The sequence below is a fragment of the Macrotis lagotis genome, chromosome 6 (genome assembly GCF_037893015.1).
Source record: "Macrotis lagotis isolate mMagLag1 chromosome 6, bilby.v1.9.chrom.fasta, whole genome shotgun sequence".
NCBI lineage: Eukaryota > Metazoa > Chordata > Mammalia > Peramelemorphia > Peramelidae > Macrotis > Macrotis lagotis.
In genome coordinates, this window is record NC_133663.1 from 139287156 (window position 1) to 139307991 (window position 20836).

Consider the following 20836-nt stretch of genomic DNA (forward strand, 5'->3'; position numbering starts at 1 on the left):
TCTGCTGGCAGGGGTCCCTTCTCCCTTCAATCAACATCTTTATTTTAAAAAACAAATTAAAAGTGAACTACCATAAAAAAGCTCTCTGCAAATGAATTTCTAGTAATTAAACACAGGCAAGTTTTCTGCAGGGAAGTCTTATTCTACATATTCTGACTATTCTTCCCAGTTTCTTTCATGCCATTCATCTTTATATGAGGCAGGAGGGAAGATGTAGGGAACATGATGAAAAACAAATTAGCCACTATAGTCATTCCCTTGGTTTTTTTTTGTCTTTTATATGAAATGTAAGAAAAGCTAGGATGACAGAAGAAAGGGTAGAAGTAAGTGGGGTGCCACATTATCTAACATTGCTGAGAAACATTTATCCAAAGGCAACATGAGAGTAACAGTTATCCAAAGTAAAAGGTTTATGAGAGATGTGCCATGCCTTTCAATATCAACATCTTCTGATGCCATTTTCCCGCACTGCTCAGAAGCCCTAGGAGAAAAGCTTTCTTTTGTCCCTTATTATTATCACATTCTGTGTCCACCTGCTGATACCTTGCATTCTCTTACCTTTCACCCTACCTCCTGCATTCCCACACTGGCATTTCTGGCACACAGTAATACAGATGAATAAAATGATCATTCTGAGATATCATCAAGTATATAATTTCTATAACAGGTGGTAGGGAGAAAAAAAGCCATAAAAAGAAAACCTTGAGAGAAACCCTGGGAGAGGGAAGAGAGTGTACAGATCTGTATTGTTTATAGTTCTCCAAACATTATTGTTTTCTGTAACAACTTGAAATTGTTGATTATTCAGTATTGCAGGTCAACAATTGTTTGACACTGAGTGAGGTAAACAGTGAATTGTTTGTTACATGCTTAAACACAGACAATGAAGGAAAGAAAAATTTGTTTCAAACACAACTATCCCAAAAGTTAATTTTTGGGATATGAACCCACTCTTTGACAAAAACTTTTGGGAAAACTAGAATAAACTAGGTAAAGACCAACATCTCATACTAAATACCAAAATAAGGTCGAAAATGCATATGTTAGATCTATGGATAGGTGAAAAATTTATGACCAAATAATGAGAGAGCATTATGGGAAGCAAAATGGATAATTTTGATAACATGGAATCAAAAAGATTTTGCACAAAAAAATGAAGACAAAATTAGAAGAGAAGCAGAAAACTGGGGGGGGGGTTATAGCAAGCTTTCTGATTAATATCTCTCAGGTAAATAGAGAACTGAGTCTAATTTATAAAAATATGAGCCATTCTCCAATTGAAAAAAGGTAGAAGCATAAAAATAGGCAGTTTTCAGACAAGGAAATCAAAGCAATCAATAGTCATATGAAGAAAGACTCTAAATCATAACTGATTAGAGAAATGCAAATTAAAACAATTCTGAGATGCCATCTCACCCTCATCACATTGAGAATCTTCAGAAGAAAGTCAATGACAAATGCTATATAGAATATGGAAAAGCAGGAGTTCCAGTGCTCTGTGGTGTGTCATGAACTAGGCCCAACATTCAGGAAAACAATTTGCAACTATATCCAGAGGCCTATAAAATTATGCATAACCTTTAGCCCAGCAGTATCACTACAACCTCTCTATCTCAATGAGATCAGAAAAAAGGGAAAAGGACTTATTTGTACAAAATTATTTATAGCACTTTTTTCTAATGGCAAAGAATTAGAAATTGAGAGAGTGACTTTCAAATGAAGAATGGGTGAACATTTTGTGGTACATTATTATGATGGAATAATATATTATTGTATATTATAATAAATGAGAGCAGGATGGCTTCAGGAAAAAACCTAGGAACATTAATATGAACTGATGTGAAGTGAAATGAGCAGAACTAGGAGAACATTAGACACAAAAACAGTAATATTATAAGGATGATAAACTGAGTGATCTAGCTACTCTGATCAAGACGATGATCCAAAACAATTCCAAAAGACCTGTGAAGTAAAATGCTATATTCTTAGAGAGAGAACTGATGAATTACAAGAACAGATTGAAGAATGCTTATAAATTTTATTTTTTTTCTTATCTGAGTATGTTTTTTTTCCATTTACAGCATGGCTAATATGTGTGACTTCACATGCATAATCAATATAGTTTTCTCAAGGAGTAGAGGAAAATTAGAAGGAAAGAATTTGGAATTCAAAATTTTTAAAATATAAATGTTACATTTATTTACATATAATTAGAAAATTATTTTTTAAATTATGAAAAATATACACATATATGCATACATATATGTATATACATACATATACATATCTATGTGCATATATATAGATATCTATTTAAAATAATAATAACTAAAAGTTAGGTAAACTTTTGTTTGGACTGAAATATAATGTAAATAGGTTCCTGAATCAAATTTTGAAATCTGAATTTCTCTCACCGTAACTGTATAAGAGCCATGGTTAATAAATTTGATTTTTTTTATTTTACCTATATGTTTGAAAACTCTTTAACTAAGTGAACTTGAGAGAATCTGCAGTCCCAATTCACATATTTACTGCATTGAAAACCATTAGGATTATAAAATTTAAAGCAAAAGGTTTAGAGTCCTTTGTTTTTCAGATAAAGAAAATGAAGCCCAGAAAGTGAAGCTGCTTGTTCAGAGTTACTTGAAGCAACCAGTTATGAAAATATGAAGTAGTTGAAATTTTAATTCTTTTCACTCTCTTAACATTTTCAGAATTTATGAAATGATTATTTAACTGTTAAATTCATTTTGTTGTATTTTTTAATTTTTTTTTTGTTAGGCAATGGGATTAAATGACTTGCCCAAGGTCACATAGCTAAGTGTCGGAGGTCAGATTTGAATTCAGATTCTTCTGATTCCAGAGATGATGGTCTATCCACTGTGCCACCTATCTGCCTCCTCTGCATCGCCTAAGATGTCCTAATTTGTTGTATTGAATACAAAACCACATGATACATATCAATACTTGTTTTACAAATACCATCAAAAGTTACATGAATTCAAGATGGTATTTTGCTTCCTTCCCTTATCCCCCCAAAAGTACATGTGCGAAGATGGCAGTGTGGAGACAGCATTTCTCAGGAACTCCCCCCCCCAACTCCAAAAAAAACAACAAATGATGACTCTAGCCAAAATTTAGAGGGGCAGAACCCACAGAAAGACTGAGTAATACATTTTCCCAGTCCAAGATAACTTAGAAGTTCCACAGGAAAGGTGTGGTTCACCAGGACCAGGGGTTGGAAAAAAAGCCACAGCCACAGCCACAGCACAGTATAGCCTAGAGATTACTGGTAATAGCTTGAAGGGGTTGGGAGAGAACTCTGCTACTCCAGAAAGAGTGTGGAGTGAGGAACACCAGCAGAATCTGCAGCAAGAATCTGGAGAAAGCAATCTGCACCCCCAGAGACAGTAAGGGAAGTCTGCAGAGATTTCTCTGCTCTCCCTTGAGGGAGGATCTGTGGCTAGCCTACACTCAGAACAAGGTTGCAGTTTGAGCTTCCATACTAAGATAGCAGGATCCTCTTTATAGCCCCAGGGTAGAGGGAAGTATGGGGAGGGACATCTACATATCAAAGCACAGGCAAGAGAGCATAAGACTTTGGAAGAATAAAGGTCCCAGTGGGGTATCACCCCCCCCACCAAAAAAAAAACCAACCCAAAGCCTTGGAAATGCTGTCTTGGGCTGAGGAAATGAGTAAACAACAGAAAAAGAAGAATCTGACCATAGAGAATTACTTTAGTCCCATGGAAGATCAAAACACATACTCAGATGATGACAAAATCGAAAACCTCCATGAGAAATAGATAATGGGCTCAGCCTATGGATGAGTCAAAAAAGACTTTGAAAAGCAATTAAGGGAGATGGAGGAAAAAATGGGAGGAGAAATGAGAGTGATGAAGAAAAATCATGAGAAACAAATCAATAGCTTGGTGACAGATATACCAAAAAATAATGAAGAAAATAATATGTTAAAAACCAGTTTAGGACTAATGGAAAAAGCAAAACAAAAGGTAAATGAGGAGAAGAATGCCTTAAAAAGCATAATTGGCCAACTGGAAAAAGGAAATAAAATCTCTGAAGAAATTCAGAATGGAACTAAAGGAAGTGATGACTTTACAAGAAATTAGGAAGAAATAAAACTTTTCCAAAAAAAGCCAAAAATTAGAAAAAAATGTGAAATGTCTCATTGGAAAAACAACTGACCTCAAAAACAGATCCAAAAGAAATAATTTAAAAATTATCTGAAAGCCACAATCAGGAGAAGAGCCTAGACTTCATTTTTCAAAAAATAACACAGCAAAATTGCCCTGAGATCCAAAAAGCAGAGGGTAAATAGAAATTGAGAGAATTCACCGGTAACCTCCTGAAAAATATCCCAAAAGAAAAACTTCCAGGAATATTATAGCAAAATTCCCAAACTCCAAAAATCAAAGAGAAAATTCTAAAACCTGTCAGAATTTAATAATTCAACTGCTGAGGCTCCATAGTCAGGATTGCACAGGATCTGGCAGTATTTACATTAAGGACTCATAGGGATTGGAATATGATATTCCCGAAGGCAAAAGATCTTTATTTACAACCAAGAATCAACTACCCAGCAAAACTGAACATCCTCTTTCCAGGGAAAAGATGGACTTTCAATGAAACAGGGGACTTTCAAACTTTCCTATTGAAATAACCAGAGCTGAATAGAAAGTTTGATCTTCAAGTACAGGACTCTGCTGAACCATAGAGGGGTTGGACTAGAAGGACTTACTATGAGGAACTTAATGATATTGAACTGTTTGTATTTCTGCATTGGAAGAAGATAGTGATAACTCATATGAACTTTCTCATTTATAAGAGCTGTTAGAAGGAGCATATATAGACAGTCCATAGGAAGGAGCAGAATATAATTGTATAATATAGTAAAAAGATGGAGTCAATGGATGATAAAGGAAAGTACTGGGAGGAAGAAAAAGGAGATGAAGAAGAAGAAGTCAAGACATTTCACACAAGAGTCAAGAAAAAAGTTATTTCAATGAAGTGGAATGGGGGAAGGAAGGGGGAATTCATTCTCATCAGAAATGACTCAGCCTCAGGGGCACTTAATACATACTTAATAGTGTGAGGAAATCTATCTTACCCTAGAGAGAAAAATAAGAAGAAAGGAATGGGAGAAGGGGCAATGGGAGGAGGGAAGGGGGGGAATAGGTGATAGAAGAGAGGGAAGATTGAGGGAGAGGGTACTCCAATTCAACATACTTTTGGACAGGGCCAGGATGAAAAGAGAGAAAATAGAATAAATGAGAGTGGGGAGAAATAGAGTGGAGGTACAGCAGTAATAGTAAGTGTGGGAAAAATATTGAAGCAATTCCTCTGGTGGACTTGTGATAAAGAAAGCAACTCAACCCAGAGACAGTTATTGAAATCTGAACACAGACTGAAGTATAATTTTTTTTTCTCTCTAGGATTCTCATCTTGTTGGGGGTGGGGAGGGGGTTTATGTTTACTCTTATAATACATTCAATTTACATCAATATATAGCATGGAAACAATGTAGAGACTATCAGACAACCTTCTTTGGAGGGGGAGGGGAAGGGAGGGTGGAGGAAAAATGTAAAATTCAAAACTTTACGAAAAATGATAGACACATATTCCTATTGTATATAATTGGAAAAAATTAAAATGTTAAAAGAGAAAACAAGTACATGTGGTAGGAATGATGCCTTTCTTACTTCAAGAAAATGGACCAATCAAAATATTTTTTGTGAAATATAAATTTGCCTGCTAATGTGGGGGAATAAATGGAGAGTGGAAGACAAGAAGAGTTCTTCACATCATGGAGGGGGTGGCTGGCACACATTCAAGGACTCTTTGGGCCCAGAGGCAGACAAGTGAAAGGAGGAGAAGCACCTGGGTGAGGGGCCAACTACAAGGGGACTGGCCAGAACTGACAGGAAGGAGTGGGTGATTCACAGATGCGGTGACTAAGCATGGACACAAAGAAGAGAGGACAGCTATGCAGGGGTCAGGGACAGACACATAGTAGTGGATCATGGGTGGAGCCATGGAAGAAAGACAAGGGTCTCAGATGCATAGATGGATGAGCAGAGTCAGAGTGGGGAAAAGATCTCCTCTTGCTGTGCTGGGTTCCAAATGGGTCTCTCTGTGCATCTACTTTCTATTTTATACAAAGGTTCAAGCTACAAAATAAATCCACATAAATCATCAGCATTTCTATATATGAACAACAAAACACAAGAGCAAGAGATAGAAAGAGAAATCCATTTTAAAATAAATATAGAAAACATTAAATACTTGGGAATCTACCTCCCAAGACAAACCCAGAAACTATATGACTGCAATTATAAAGCACTTCTTACCCAAATAAAGTCAGATCTAAATAATTAGAAAAATGTCAATTGCTCATGGTTATGTCAAGTTAATATAATAAAAATTCTACTCATATTCAATTACTTATTCAGTGCCATACCAATCAAACCACCTATTAACTACTTTACTGAGCTAGAAAAAAATAGTAATAAAATTCATCTGGATCAACAAAACGTCAAGAATAGCAAAGGAAATGATGGAAAAAATGTAAAGGAAGGTGGCCTAGCTCTTTCAGATCTAAAACTATACTATAAAACAGTAAGTCATCAAAACTGCCTGATACTGGTTAAGAAACAGAGTAATGGATCAATGGATTAGGATAGGTTCAAAAGTAAATGACTACAATAATGTACTATTTGACAAACCCAAAGATAACAGCTTCGGGAATAAGAACTCACTATTTGACAAAAATAGTTGGGGAAAAACCGGAAAATAGTATGGCAAAAACTAGGCATTCATCCACATCTTACACTCTATATCAAAATAAGGTCAAAATGGGTATAGGATCTATAAGAAACCATAAATGATTGTATTCTACAGAAGCATGGAATGACTTACACGATCTGATGCTGAGCAAAGGGAGTAGAACCAAGACAACAATGCACACATCAACAACAACATTGTGAGATGAACAACCTTGATGGAAATAACTCCTCTCAGCAGTAAAACAACCCTTCAGAATCTGCTGAATACTTTATAAAAACTATCTTTTATGTATCTTGTTCCCTTAATCCTAATTCTTTATACCAAAAAATTACTAATCTGTAAAAGTGTATCAAAATATGTATGTACCAATACTAACCTGACTGTTCTCCACTGAGGGGAGGGAGCTGGGAAGGGAGGGTGGAAGGAAATTTTATAACTTAAAAATATACATGTGCATATCTATAAAAATAAATAAATAAATAAATGGGTGCAATATTTAGACTTAAAGAGTGACACCAAATATAAATTAATAGACTAAGAAATACCCTATTAGATAGATGGACAGGATAAATTTATGACCAAACAATAATTAGATTATATTATAAGCTGTAAAGTGAATGATTTTGACCATATTAAGTTAAAAAGTTTTTGCACTAATAAATCAATGCTGCCAAAATGAGAATGAAAGCAGAAAACTGAGAAACAATCTCTACCACTAGGAATTCTGATAAAGATCTCATTTCTAAAATATATTGAAATTGTATCAGATTTCCAAGGTCACAAGTCATTCCCCAACTGATAATTGTTCAAAGGATATGAACAATTTTCAAATGAAGTAATTTAAGCTATATATAATCATATGAAAAAATGCTCCAAATCACTATTGATTAGAGAAATGCAAATTAAAACAACAATGAGGTATTATCTCACACCTATCAGACTGGGCAAGGTGAGAAAAAGGGAACATGAGCAATGCTGGAGAGATTGTGGCAGGACTTGGATATTGATGCATTTTTAGTGGAATTGTGAACAGATCCGACATTTCTGGAGAGCAATATGGAAATTTGTCCAAAAGGCAATAAAACTATTCATAGCTTTTGGTCCAGCAATTCCAATTCTAAATCTATATCCAGAAGAAATTATAAAAAAGGAAAAGTCCTACATGTTCCAAAATATTCAAAGCTGCTCTTTTTGTAACAGCAAAGAAATGGAATTTGAGGGGATGCCCATCAATTGGGAAATGTTTAATAAGTATGTACATGAATGCTATAGAATACTATTGTTCTATAAGAAACCATAAATGATTAGACTCTAGAGAAACATGAAATGACTTATGGGATCTGTTGTTTTCTATTTGGAAGAGTAGAAGGGGGAATAATGAGTTGAAGAACAGAAGTGGAGAGAATACAGGATACTATATAGTAAAGTTAACATAAGTATTTTGGGGAATTTGGCTTACTTTCAGAATTCTTTTTATAATGTCCTATTTACAAGTTCTATATAGGATAAACTAGAAGCAATTAAAAGAGGGAATGCAATGGAATTGAGAAATGTTAGGGAAAGGTTCCTGTGGAAGGTAGAATTTTAGTTAGGACTAAAAAGAAGCCATGGATGTAAGCAGTCAGAGTAGAGAAGGTAAAAATTTTAGGTATGGGAGACAGAGAAAATACCCATTACTAAGGGTAGGAGTGTCTTGTTGGTAGAACAGCCAGGAGGCTATTGATAATGGGTGAAAAAGTTTTTATTGGGGATTAAGGTGTAAAGGAAGACTGCAAAAGGCAATAGGTTCTAAGGGCTATGAATGTCAAAGAGAACATTTTTCTATTTCGTCTTGTAGGTAATAGGAAACTACTGGAATTTATTGAGTAGGGAGTAGACAAGATCAGATCAGTGTTTTAGGAATATCATTTTAGTTTCTCAATAGAGAATGGATTGGTGTATGCAGAGATTATGTACCCTAACCCACTAGATAATTGCCATCAATAAGGAAGGAGTGTAGTGATGAGGGCCTGCACTAGAGAAGTGACAGTGTCAGAGGAAAGTGGGGGGCATATTTCTGAGATTTTTAAAAGTTAAAATTGATAGCCTGTGGCAAGAGCTTAGATATGAGAGGTAAGAGATAGTGAGGAAAGCATAATGATCCTTAAATTGTGAATCCAAGGGACTGGGAGGAAGCTTTTGTCCTCTAAAAAATATTGAAGATAACATAGGGAATGTTTAGGGGGAAAGTTCTCTTTTGAACATATTTGAATTTAAGATGTTTGCTGGACATCCACTTTGAGATGTTTGAAAGGCATTTGAAAATGAAACATTAGGGGTCAGAAGAGAGACTAGGTCAAGAAAAAGAAATTTGAGAATCATATCTAGAGATATAGTAATTAAAGCCTTGAGATTTGAGATTATCAAGTGCAATAGTATAGAGGGAGAAGAGAAGAGGGTACAGAATATATGGGGACACTTATAACAAGAAGGTGTGATCCAGACAAGTATCTTGTAAAGGAGACAAAAGAGCAATCCGATACATATATATATATATGTATATATATATGGAAAATCAATTGAAGTGAAAGCCAAGAAAAAAAAAACCTAGAGAGAAGAGGGTATCAAAAAGGAGAGAGCGATCAATGGTGTCAAAGGCTATAGAGAGGTGAAAAAGAATGAAAACTGAAAAAAGGTCATGATAGCTGACAAAAAAGACATCATTAGTAACATTGGAGAGAGATGTTTTGGTGGAATAAGACTGGAAGCTTTATTGAAGGAAAGTGAGAGGAGAGAAAGTAGAGACATCTAATATAAGCCACCTTTTCAAGAAATTAAGCTCTAAAACACAGAAGAGATAAAGGATAATGGTAAGAATGGAATATCAAATGAGGATTGAATCATATTAGGGGAGACATGTTCTTGTTTGTAGGGATTAGGAAATGAAACAGTCAAAGAAAGACTGATAAAAAGTGAACAAGTGGAGAAACACAGGAGGCAATCTGTTGGAGGAGATAAAATAATTGAATGGGACCACTTGAACAAGTTGAGGGATTAATCTTGGTAATGAGTAAGGTCATTTTAACAGGTGAAACAGGTAAAGGAAAAAAATAGTGTCAGAAGGCCTCAGCAGAGAGAAGATAAAGGATCATAGGAAGTTTTGAAGGAGCTGCTTTGGAGAGTGGGATAGTAAATTGATGAAGTTTTAGAAAGATTGCCCAGCAACATGAGGTCATTAGTATGAAGGCAGGAGTTGGAGACAAGAGAATAATTGCAAGCCAGGTATCAGACTCATTAAGGAAGAAAGGGGAAAGACCTGGGAGTCTACGGATAATAGATTGTAGAATTTTGATTGGATGGTAAATGTGAGGAGCATTGAGGGGGATGGAAATTAGGAATCAGATAGCAAGGAGTGAAGAATAGGGTTTGGATAATGTTCTACGGAATTCAGAGGTACTGGGAGATAGGTATGATTAAGTATGAGGGTATAAAAAAAATTTAAAAAAAGTATGAGGGTATACTTTATAGAGTGAAGGGCAAAACTTTACACTCAAAGAGTAGATGCTGCAAATTATGGGAGGCTTGAACTCTAAAGAATAGTTGTTCTTTTACTGGAGGTTCTCCATATTCCATTTGAGTTATTAGATTGGCAGAAGGAAGTAGAAGATGTCTTGGGCTGGTACCATGTGGAAATGGTTGCTTTAGCCAGATGGGAGGTGTCTGGTCTAGGCTTTAGCAGCCTTTTCTCAGAGGACAGACTTGCTCAGGAAAAGATACAAAGCTAAGGGTGCTAGTACTTTCTTGATCTGAAGTCTTCTTTCATGTGGAGGCTATGCCACTTATCCAGTCTTGTATGATTTTTCTCACATTTGTAATTTTTTCCCTTCTTCCAGCATGTCATATATGTCATTACTGTTTTATGCATGCTTTCCTTTATGTTCTATAATTATATGTCTACTTTATAGTAATAATTCATGTGTTATATATTAATATGTGGTAGATGATGTGGTAAAGTGGATGGACAGTTGCCTGAAAGTAAACTAGACAGATTGAGGCTTAGCCTTTCATATCACACTGGGAAAATCAGTTAACTTGTCAACAATCCAGTCATCTTGATGTGATTATAAATTATGAAGCAATTGTGCTCTACATTCGTAGAGGAAGTTTGAGCCTACATAAGATAGGAATAGGAGATAGAGTGCTAGATTAGGAATCAGGAAGATGTATCTTTTGGAACTTAACTACTGGAACTAGAGTACCAATCTAGACTGTCATTAGTAGTGTGACTCTGAGCAAGTAAGTCACTTTACCCTGTTTGCTTCAGTTTCCTCATCTTTAAAACAATTTAGAGAAAGAAATGGCAAACCATTCCAATATCTTTGCCAAGAAAAACCCTAAATTGGATCACAAAGAGTTGAACATACTAAAAAATGATAGAACAACAACAAAATGCTAGAGATGTCACATGTAGACAAAGGACTAGACTAAAATGTACGTGGAAAATATTTAATAAAATCAATGAAAGTATAATAAAATATATATATATATATATATAATATAATTAAAAAACAAATCAGTATGCAATCCACAGGGATCTTTATATATATATAGATCAGTGTCCCCTATTTCTATTTGAGTTTGGTGGTTCCGTCCTACATGGAAGAAAGCAAAGGTTCAGTTTAAAAATGTTTTAGTTGTCTCTTAGTCCAGATTTTAAACTTCATGTAAATAGGGGCTATTTCTTAATTATTTATCTTCCCTAGTACCTACCAGATAATACCATATGAATACCATATGAGGGATTGGATAGAATCTCAAATCTTTTTAGAACTACAATCTAAATTATAACTGAAATACCATCTTCACTCTTTTTTCCTTCAGTGAATTGACTAAAGAAGATTGTCAGATACAAAGTACATAAAGTTAAGAGAAGGGGAGGAGGGAAATCCAAGATAGCAAAGTAAAGGTAGGGTGTCCCCCAAACTTATTCACATACCTTTAAATAATAAACCTAAATAAATTTTAGAGGGACAGAATCTACAAAAATGAAGTGAAACAATTTCCCAAGCAAAACAACTTGGAATATGAGCTTGGAATGCTACCATAGGTTAGGCACAAAAAGTTCTGAGGTGAGGGTGAGTACTCTAAATGTACATATGTCACATTTCCTTTGAGCTGCTTCAATTATGCAGCACCCTCACTGTATGGTCCTGTGCCAGTGTCTCCCATGCTGCACAATCAATTCCAAAGTTCTTAAAATAGACTTCTAAGGTGTTCAGGTATTGGTTCTTCTGATCCCCTTGTGAACAATTACTCTGTGTGAGTTCTCCAGAGAACTGTCTTTTTTGGCAAGTATACCTCTAGCATTCTAATGACATGACCAGCCCATTTTAGTTGTTCTCTCTGAGGTTAATATTGGAATGCTAGGCAGTTTAGCTCAAGAAAGTGTCTGGTATTTTCTCCCACCAGGTGATTTTCAGAATCTTCATAAGACAATTTAAATGGAAGCTATTCAATTTCCTGACCATGGTACTGGTAGACTGTCCAAGTTTCACAGGCATATTGCAGTGAGGTCAGTACAATGAATCTGTGGACCTTCAATTTGGTAGTCAGTCTAGTACCTCTTCTTTCCCACATTTTCTTTCAGAGCCCCCCCAAATAAGTGAGTTAGCTCTGGCAATGGGTGTTTCAACCTCATTGTCAATGTGTACCTGCCTGGAAAGAACATTGCCAAAGTAAATGAACTTGTCTATATTACTCAAAATTTCTCCGTTTGCTGAAATCAATGGTTCTACATATAGATTGAATGGAACTGGCTGATGAAGCACTTCAAGTTTTCTTGGTGTTAATTGTTAGACCAAAATTAGCACAAATAGCAGAGAATCAATCTATACATTTTTGCATCTCAGCCTCAGAGACTGCATTGAGTGCACAATCATCTGCAAACAGAAAATCATGCACAAATACTCCCTCTGCTTTAGTCTTGGCTTGTAGCCTTTTCAAGTTGAAGAATTTGCTATCAGTGTAGTAGCTAATCTTGAGGTCATATTCATCCTCAGTGAAGACATTTGATAACATGGCCAAAAATATCATGCTATAAAGCATGGGAACAAGGACACATCCATGTTTCTCTCCATTGGTCACTGGGAGATCTCAAGAGCCTTGTCCACTATCCAGAACATGGTCATGCATGCATCATGAAACTGATATACAATACTGATGAACTTCTCTTAGCAATCAAATTTTGACATAATTTTCCATAAACCCTCATGACTGTTGGTATCAAAGGCTTTGGTCAGATCTATAAATGTATACACATCTCTGTTCTGTTCCTGGCATTTTTCCTGGAGTTGTTGGGCAGCAACACTATATTGATCAATCTCAACCCTTTCTGGAGCCACACACAGGGAGTTGACCATTTTCCAAGTGAAGGATCAACCTATTGAGAAGGACTCTGGCAAGAATCTTCCCAGTAATGACTAAAAGAGAAATAATACTGTGATTGTCACAGAATAATCTATTCCCTTTATCTTTAAAGATATGGACAATGGAGGCATCTTTGAATTCTTCAGGGATAACCTCTTCATGCCATATAATTTGGAAAATTTCACTTAGTTATTTGGATGAACATTGGACCCTCAATCTTGTAGATCTTAGCTGAAATAGAATTAACACCAGGTGCTTTGCCGCCTAAAAGGAGCCTTACGGTATTCAAACCTCTTTTTCAATTCTAACATCAGCTAGGTACTGATTGACTTCAACTTGTGTTAAATGGTCAATGGTTTCTTCATTGATTGATAATGGACTGTTAAGAACACTATGGGAGTATTCAGTTCATCTCTCTGGGATCATGTCCCTATCCTTAATCAATCAATATTGAGTTACACCTATGTTTTTTGCCCCCAAATATCCTTCAGGGCATCATAAAAGCATTTTGATTTGTTATTGCTGCATAAAATTGAATTTCATCTGCCTTCTTATTGTGCCTGGTTCTCAGAGGATAAATTTGGAAGATAAATGAAAGTGGTGCAAGAAAACTGTGAAAAACAAGAACTAACTCAACAGTTTAATAACAGAGACATGCAAAAAAAAAAAGAACTGAAAAAATTTGTACCTTAAAAACAGACTAGGCCAAATGGTAAAAGAAACACAAAAAGCCAATGAAGAGAACAATGCCTTGCAAGATAAAGTTGACCAAATGGAAAAAGAAGCAGAAAATCTCCCTTAAATCAAAAAGGAAAAAAAACTCCTTAAAAGTAGAGTTGGCCAAATTAAAAAGGAAGTACACAAGCTCATTGAACAAGATAATGCCTTAAAAATTAGAATTGACTCAATGAGAATAGTAAAAATAAAACAGAACCAAAAGAATGAAAAATAGAAGACAATGTGAAATATCTCATTGGAAAAACAACTGACCTGGGAAATAGATATGGGAGAGATAATTTGAAAATTATTGGACTTCCTGAAAGCCATGATCAAAGTAAGAGCCTAGACATCATATTTTGAGAAATTATCAAATAAAACTGATCTGAAATTTTAGAATCAGAAAGTAAAAGCTCTACTTACCACCTCCTGAAATAGATCCCAAAATGACAACTTCTAGGACTATGATTGTCAAATTCCAGAGCTCCCAAGTATAGGAGAAAATATTCCAAGCAGCCAAAAGAAACAAGTTAAATATTATGAAACCACAGTAAGGATAATCTAAGATTTAGTATCATCTACATTAAAGGATCTGAAGGCTTAGAACAAGATATTCCAAAGGGTAAAGAAGTTTAAATTATATCCAAGAATGACCTACCCAGCAAAACCTAGCATAATTCTTTGGGAAAATAGTCCTTTGGATCATAAATGAAATAGATAGCTGACTTTCAAGCATTCTTGATTAGAAAAACCAGAACTGAATAGAAAATTTAACTTTCAAATACAAGACTGAAGAGAAGTCTCCTCATATAGGAGGGTATGACTCAGCCTTACTCTCATTAAAATTGATTCAAAGACAGAATAACATACACATGCAATTTGGTATGGAAATCTTTCTTACAGATTTCTGGGGCAGAGCCAAGGTGATAACATGAAGCTAACATGTTCCCAGAGCTTTTCCCTACTAAAGATAAATGGAAGTCTTTACACTTACATTCAAGTTATAGATTCTACCAAGAAAAAGAGAATATTCAAAGAAATTTTCAGTATCATAGAGATCTTCAGTGAAGGTCTTTCTCTTTGGGGGAAAAGGACTGTATAGCCCAGGAGACTGGAGAGCAGGAAAGCCAGCTGGAGGCTTTTAGCCACAATGCAGTCCAGGTCCTGACAGCATGACAGCAGTAGAGATCCCAGCAGCTACATAGCAAGCCTGGAAAGACAGTCCCAAACCCAAAGTCTGGACCCTGGTAACACTGGGGCAAAAGACAGAACTAACTAGATCAAGAACAAATCACTTCTAAGGCAGAATTTGGACATAAAAGAGGAAACAAAGTTCTGCAAAGGTAAGGCCTGGTTTACACAGACAACATCTCTAGTCAGGGATCAGATCCTAGCCCAGCATAAAAAAAACCCCCAAAAACTTGGATCTATATTCCAGGAACAAAGCTAAAACAACAAAGATGAGCAAAAAGTTAAAAGAGTGCTCAGTATAGAAAACTTTACAGAGAAGATGACAACAATGCCATGTCAGAAGAAGAAATCAGTGACAAATCCCACACAGGGAAAGGATGAAAAGAGTCTATGAATTGAACTCAAATCCAAACACTCACTGAAGAGCTTTAAAAATAAGTTAAAAAAACAAAGAAGAGAGGAAGAAAAAAGGGAAAAAAATGAGAGTCATGCAGGAAAATAATGAAAAATTGAGCAGAGAATTTAACACCTTTAAAAAAGAAACACAGGCTTCCAGTCAACATGATGGAGAGAAGCCAGGTCCTGTGATAAGGTCTCCTGATGTTCCCTCATAAACAATATGAAACAAATGGCAAAGAAGTTCTATCAATAAAACCCAGAAAGAGAAGCTAGAAAAATAACACATACTTCAAAGTCTGTCTTTGGGGAGCGGGGGTATGGTGAGTGCAGAGTTCTGACAGCCAGTAGGGGGCAGGCGAGAGTCAGACTAATCTAAGATCAGCCCCGGGGCCTTCACTGTGGCCACTTCACTGTGGGAGCCACTCCGCTCTGAGAAACAACCAGAGAGTGGAGGCATGGCCATGGGGAAACAAGTCTGGGACTTACAGGAAGGACTGGAGAGTAGGTTCCAGCCTTTATCACCCTCTACTGGCTGGGAGGAGATATTACATTCACTGAGCCAAGACTCCATCACCCCGTACTGGCCTGGTGGAGATACTACACTCAGTGAGTAAAGCCTCTAGGGATCACAAAACCAAACTACTGCGAATCAGTCCCTCCCCCAACACAAGATCTTAGGAAAATGAAGACAGGCCATCAGAAGGGGGGGGAGAACCATAGAAAAATTGCTAGAAGGAAAAGACTCTAATTCAGAGAGACCTAGAACCCCTGAGGAGAATATGATTTGGTCTCCAGCACAGAAAGAATTCCTTGAAGGAATTAGCAAGGAATTTAAAAATCAATTGCAAAATTTGGGAAAAGAAACCCAAGACAAAATTAACACCTTGCAACAAGAAAATAATCCTAGGAGAATACAATTGGACAAATGCAAAAAGAAAATAATTCTCTCTCAAAAATCTCAAAAAATCAAGTGGAAAACTCTTATAAAAATAGAATTGGCCAATTGGCAAAGGAATTGCAAAATGTGAATGAAGAAAATCTTCCCTAAAAAAGAATGGAGTCTATGGAAACCAATGACTTCATTGAGACAACAAGAAAATGCTAAAAAAAATCAAAAAATTGAAAAATAGAAGAAAATGCTAAATACTTCATCAGCAAAACCATTGACCTTGAGAAAACATTGAAAAAAGATAACCTAAAAATTATTGGTTTTCCTGAAAATATTGAAGAGAAAAAAAAATCCTGGATTCAATATTACAGCATTTAGTGATGGAAAACTGCCCTGATATCATGGAACCAGAGAGCAAAATGGTTATTGGAAAAAATACATCGATCCCCTCTGGAAAGGGATCCCAAAATGAAAACACTAAGGAATATTTTAGCCAAATTCCAGAACTATCAGATAAAAGAGAAAATCCTGCAAGCAGCCAAAAAGAAAAATTTTAAATACCAAGGAGCCACAGTAAGGATTACACAGGGCCTGGCAGCATCAACATTAAGGGATCAAAGGGCCTGGAATACAATATTTTGAAAAGCAAGGGAACTTGGAATGCAGTCAAGAATCTACTATCTGGCAAAGCTGAGTCTTCTCTTCCAGGGCAAAAGATGGACATTAATGAAGTAGTAGACTTCCAACTTTTCTTTATGAAAAGACCAGAGCTTAATAGAAACTTTTGACTTCAAACAGGAAGAGACACATGTACAAGAGACACATGTACACCTATACAGAAATGTTCATAGCAGCTCTGTTTGTGGTGGCAAAGAAATGGAAACTGAGGGAATTTCTGTCAGTTGGGGTATGGCTTAAAAAAATGAGGTATATTTTTGTAATGGAACACCATTGTTCTGTAAGAACAAAGGAGGCATGTGAATTCAGGGAAGCTTGGAAGGATTTGCATGAACTGATGCTGAGCAAGATGAGCAGAACCAGAAGAACATTGTACACCCTAACAGCAACATGGTAGTGAGGATCAACCTTAATGGACTTGCTCATACCAGTAGGGAAATAATCTGGTACAATTCTGAGGTATCTGTGATGGAGAATGCCATCGGTATTATGAGAAAGAATTGTGGAGTTTGAACAGAGACCAAGGATTATTACCTTTAATTTTTTTAAAAAAATTTTTGACTTATTGTGTAATTCTGCTATATCTCATACTATACGTTTCTTGTTTATGGATATATATGATTTCTCTCTCATCACATTCAACTTAGATCAATGCATACTATGGGAATGATGTAAAACTAGCAAACTGTCTTCTGTGGGGGGTGAGGGAGGGAAGTAAGATTGGGGAAAATTGTAAAGCTCAAAGTAAACAAACCTTTCTAAAAAAATAAGAAAGATCAACTCTAACCCTCTCCCAAAGGAAAAAGAAAAAAAACAAAAGTAATGAAGAAAATAAAACACTAAGACATAGAACTGAATAGAAACCAATGAATCTAAGAGCCAGCAAAATTCCATCAAACAAAATAAAAAGTCTGAAAAAACTGAAGAAAAATAAATTACATTTTAAGAAAAATAAATGACCTAGAAAATAGATCCATAAAAGATAATCTATGAATTGTCAGACTATCAGAAAGCTGGACAACATCATTTTAGAAATTTTTAGGGAAAACTATCCAAATTTGCTAGAACTAGAAAATAATTTACTCAGTGAAAGAAAACTCAGTAAGAGATCACAGGATATATACTCCAAAGGCTGTTACAGTCAAATTCCAGAACTCTCAAATAAAGGAGAGAATAATGCAAGCAGCAAAAAGGAAACAATTTAAATACAAAGGAAGCACAATCACATTCACACAAGACCTATCAGCCTCAACAATGAAGGACCAGAAGACTTGGAATATCAAATATATCAGAGGGAAAGCCTGAGATTACAACCAAGAATCTACTACCCTGAAAAATTTAGCATATACTGACAGGGGGAAAAGATGGATGTTCAGTGAAATAGAGGTCTTCTAGAATTTCCTGACACAAAGATGAGAAGTGAACAGAGAATTCAATTGCCAAATACATGACTCAAGAATTGCATAAAAAGGGAGGAGGGGAATGAAAAAACATCAAATTGTATAGATCTCTAAAAGGGAAGATATAACACTTCTAACTCTTGAGAATTTTACTTCTCTTAGAATAAAGTGTTGACTATAATTGAGGAAGATTGGACTTAGATAATATGGGTGTAGTTGGGTATTGTCTCTCAATTGAAGAGATCCAAGCTGACATCACTATGTTTAAGACAAAACACCCTGATGAAAAGCAGGGATATTAAGCCTAAACTTAAAGTATCTCATCCTTTGACCCACTTTAATTCTGCTGAGCTGAAAAAGCTTAGCTCTTTCTCTGTTAAGGTCATCATAAACTGGGTGATCTCCCATAATCAGTGTCTCTCATAACTTATAATCATTTGTAAACTTCTCAAGTGAAATCTTAAGAGACTCTCAGGACTTAGAACCCTTTAAGGTTTTTTGTAGATAATTAAATCAAGGTTCGACTTAATACTTGATTCACTTAATAAGGGGGTTAAGTCCCCTATGTGTGGGGTGGGGGTGGGGGTAAAGTGTGGGAGAAAATAGACATGGGGGTGGGATACAAATAGTTAAAGAAATGATTTGGCTTTGGATGATACTTTGGCTCATGAGGATTGTGTTGCCTTGTAGAGTACTTGAAAAGGGGGTAAAGTAAAAAATTATTTTTGTTATAATTTGATGTAATTTGAGAAAATGCTGCCTTATCAAGAAATCCAGTAATCAATCTGTGTTTATACTTTAATAATAATATGAACTTATCCAACAATCAAATAATCAAACTGTGATTGATGAAACCTGATTAATTGTACCTCAGTGATAAATAACAACAATTGAAGAGGCACAGAGATTTACAGTTTTATAGAGAAAGAAGGGAGAATGTGAACACTGAGTAAATGCTATTCAATATATTTGGTCCAGAGAGGGAATAAGATACAATCCCACTTGGGTTTAAAAATCTATCCTAATCTATAAAGAAGGGGTGGATGGGGGAAGGGAAAGATAAGGGAAGAAGGGACTGATAAAAAGGAATTGAAATGCATAAGTGAAAATAAACTGAAAGTTTCATTTTCAAAGAAAAGTTAAAGGGAAAGGTAGTAAAATTTTAGTGAGAAGGAATAAGAGGAAAGGAAATAGAAAAATAGAAATAGAGAAAGATAACATGGAGGATAATACAGAATTAGTAAAACAAACTGTAAATGTGAATGGATAAGGAAGCACAGTACAGTTTCTTAAAAGATCCCATTGGTAATGAAGCTATATCATTACTAAACATGTATGCACCTAGTCATATTGCATCCAAATTCCTAGAGGAAAAAAAGCAGAATGAATTATTCTATGAAATATTATTTTTCTATAAGAAATCATAAATGTTTGGACTATAGAGAAGCATGGAATGAGTTACAGGATCTGATGCTGAGTGAGGGGAGCAGAACCAAGCAAAAAATGTACACACTAACAACATTGTGAGATCAACCTTGATGAAAATAGAACCTCTCAGCAGTTCAGAGAGCTAGTACAACTATATTAGCCCGGCAATGGGCAATTCTAAACCCTCCAGAGGAAGAAAAGCAAAACAAAACTAATAAAAATAAAATCCTTCATAATCAGATGAACACTATAAAATTTATCTCTTATGTATCTCTTTTCCTTAATGCTAATTTCTCATAAGGAAAATGACTAATCTGGAAATACATTTGCAATGATAATTTAACTGTTTGCCTCTGAGGTGAGTAGGAGTGGGAAGGGAAGGTGAAAGTAAAATATTTAACTTAAAAATATGCATATGCATAGGGACAAATGTTGAAAAAATTTTCTTAACATGAATTTGGAAAAATAAAATATCAATAAAAAGAAGAAATCTGTCTTATCCTATAGCAAAGTAGGAGAGCAAGGGGATTAGAGAATGGGGGGAGATGATAAAAAGGAGGACAGATTGTGGCAGGGTGTAATCAGAAGCAAAATACTTTTGAGGAGGAACAGGTTGAAAGAAGAGAGAGAGGGGCAGTTAGGTGGCATAGTGGATAAAGCACTGGCCTTGGAGTCAGGAGTACCTGGGTTCAAATCCGGTCTCAGACAATAATTACCTAGCTGTGTGGCCTTGGGCAAGCCACTTAACCCCATTTGCTTTGCAAAGAGAGAGAGAGAGAGAGAGAGAGAGAGAGAGAGAGAGAGAGAGAGAGAGAGAAAAGAATAAATGAAGAAAATTTAACAATTAGTAACTAGGGGGAAAATTTCTCATCCTCAGAGAGAGAACTAATAGTGTCTCAGTACAGATTGAAGTATACTCTTTTTT

The 20836-nt window shown here is 35.7% G+C and overlaps 1 long non-coding RNA gene across 1 annotated transcript in view; it reads right to left on the reverse strand.

The window, feature by feature from the left end:
- The window catches only part of LOC141491851 (uncharacterized), a 78638-nt gene extending 62707 nt beyond the window's left edge, over positions 1 to 15931 (reverse strand). Inside the window, exon 1 of the long non-coding RNA XR_012469793.1 lies at positions 15805 to 15931. This is a non-coding gene — a long non-coding RNA (uncharacterized LOC141491851). The remainder of the gene's footprint in view (positions 1 to 15804) is intronic.
- Positions 15932 to 20836: the final 4905 nt, after the last annotated feature.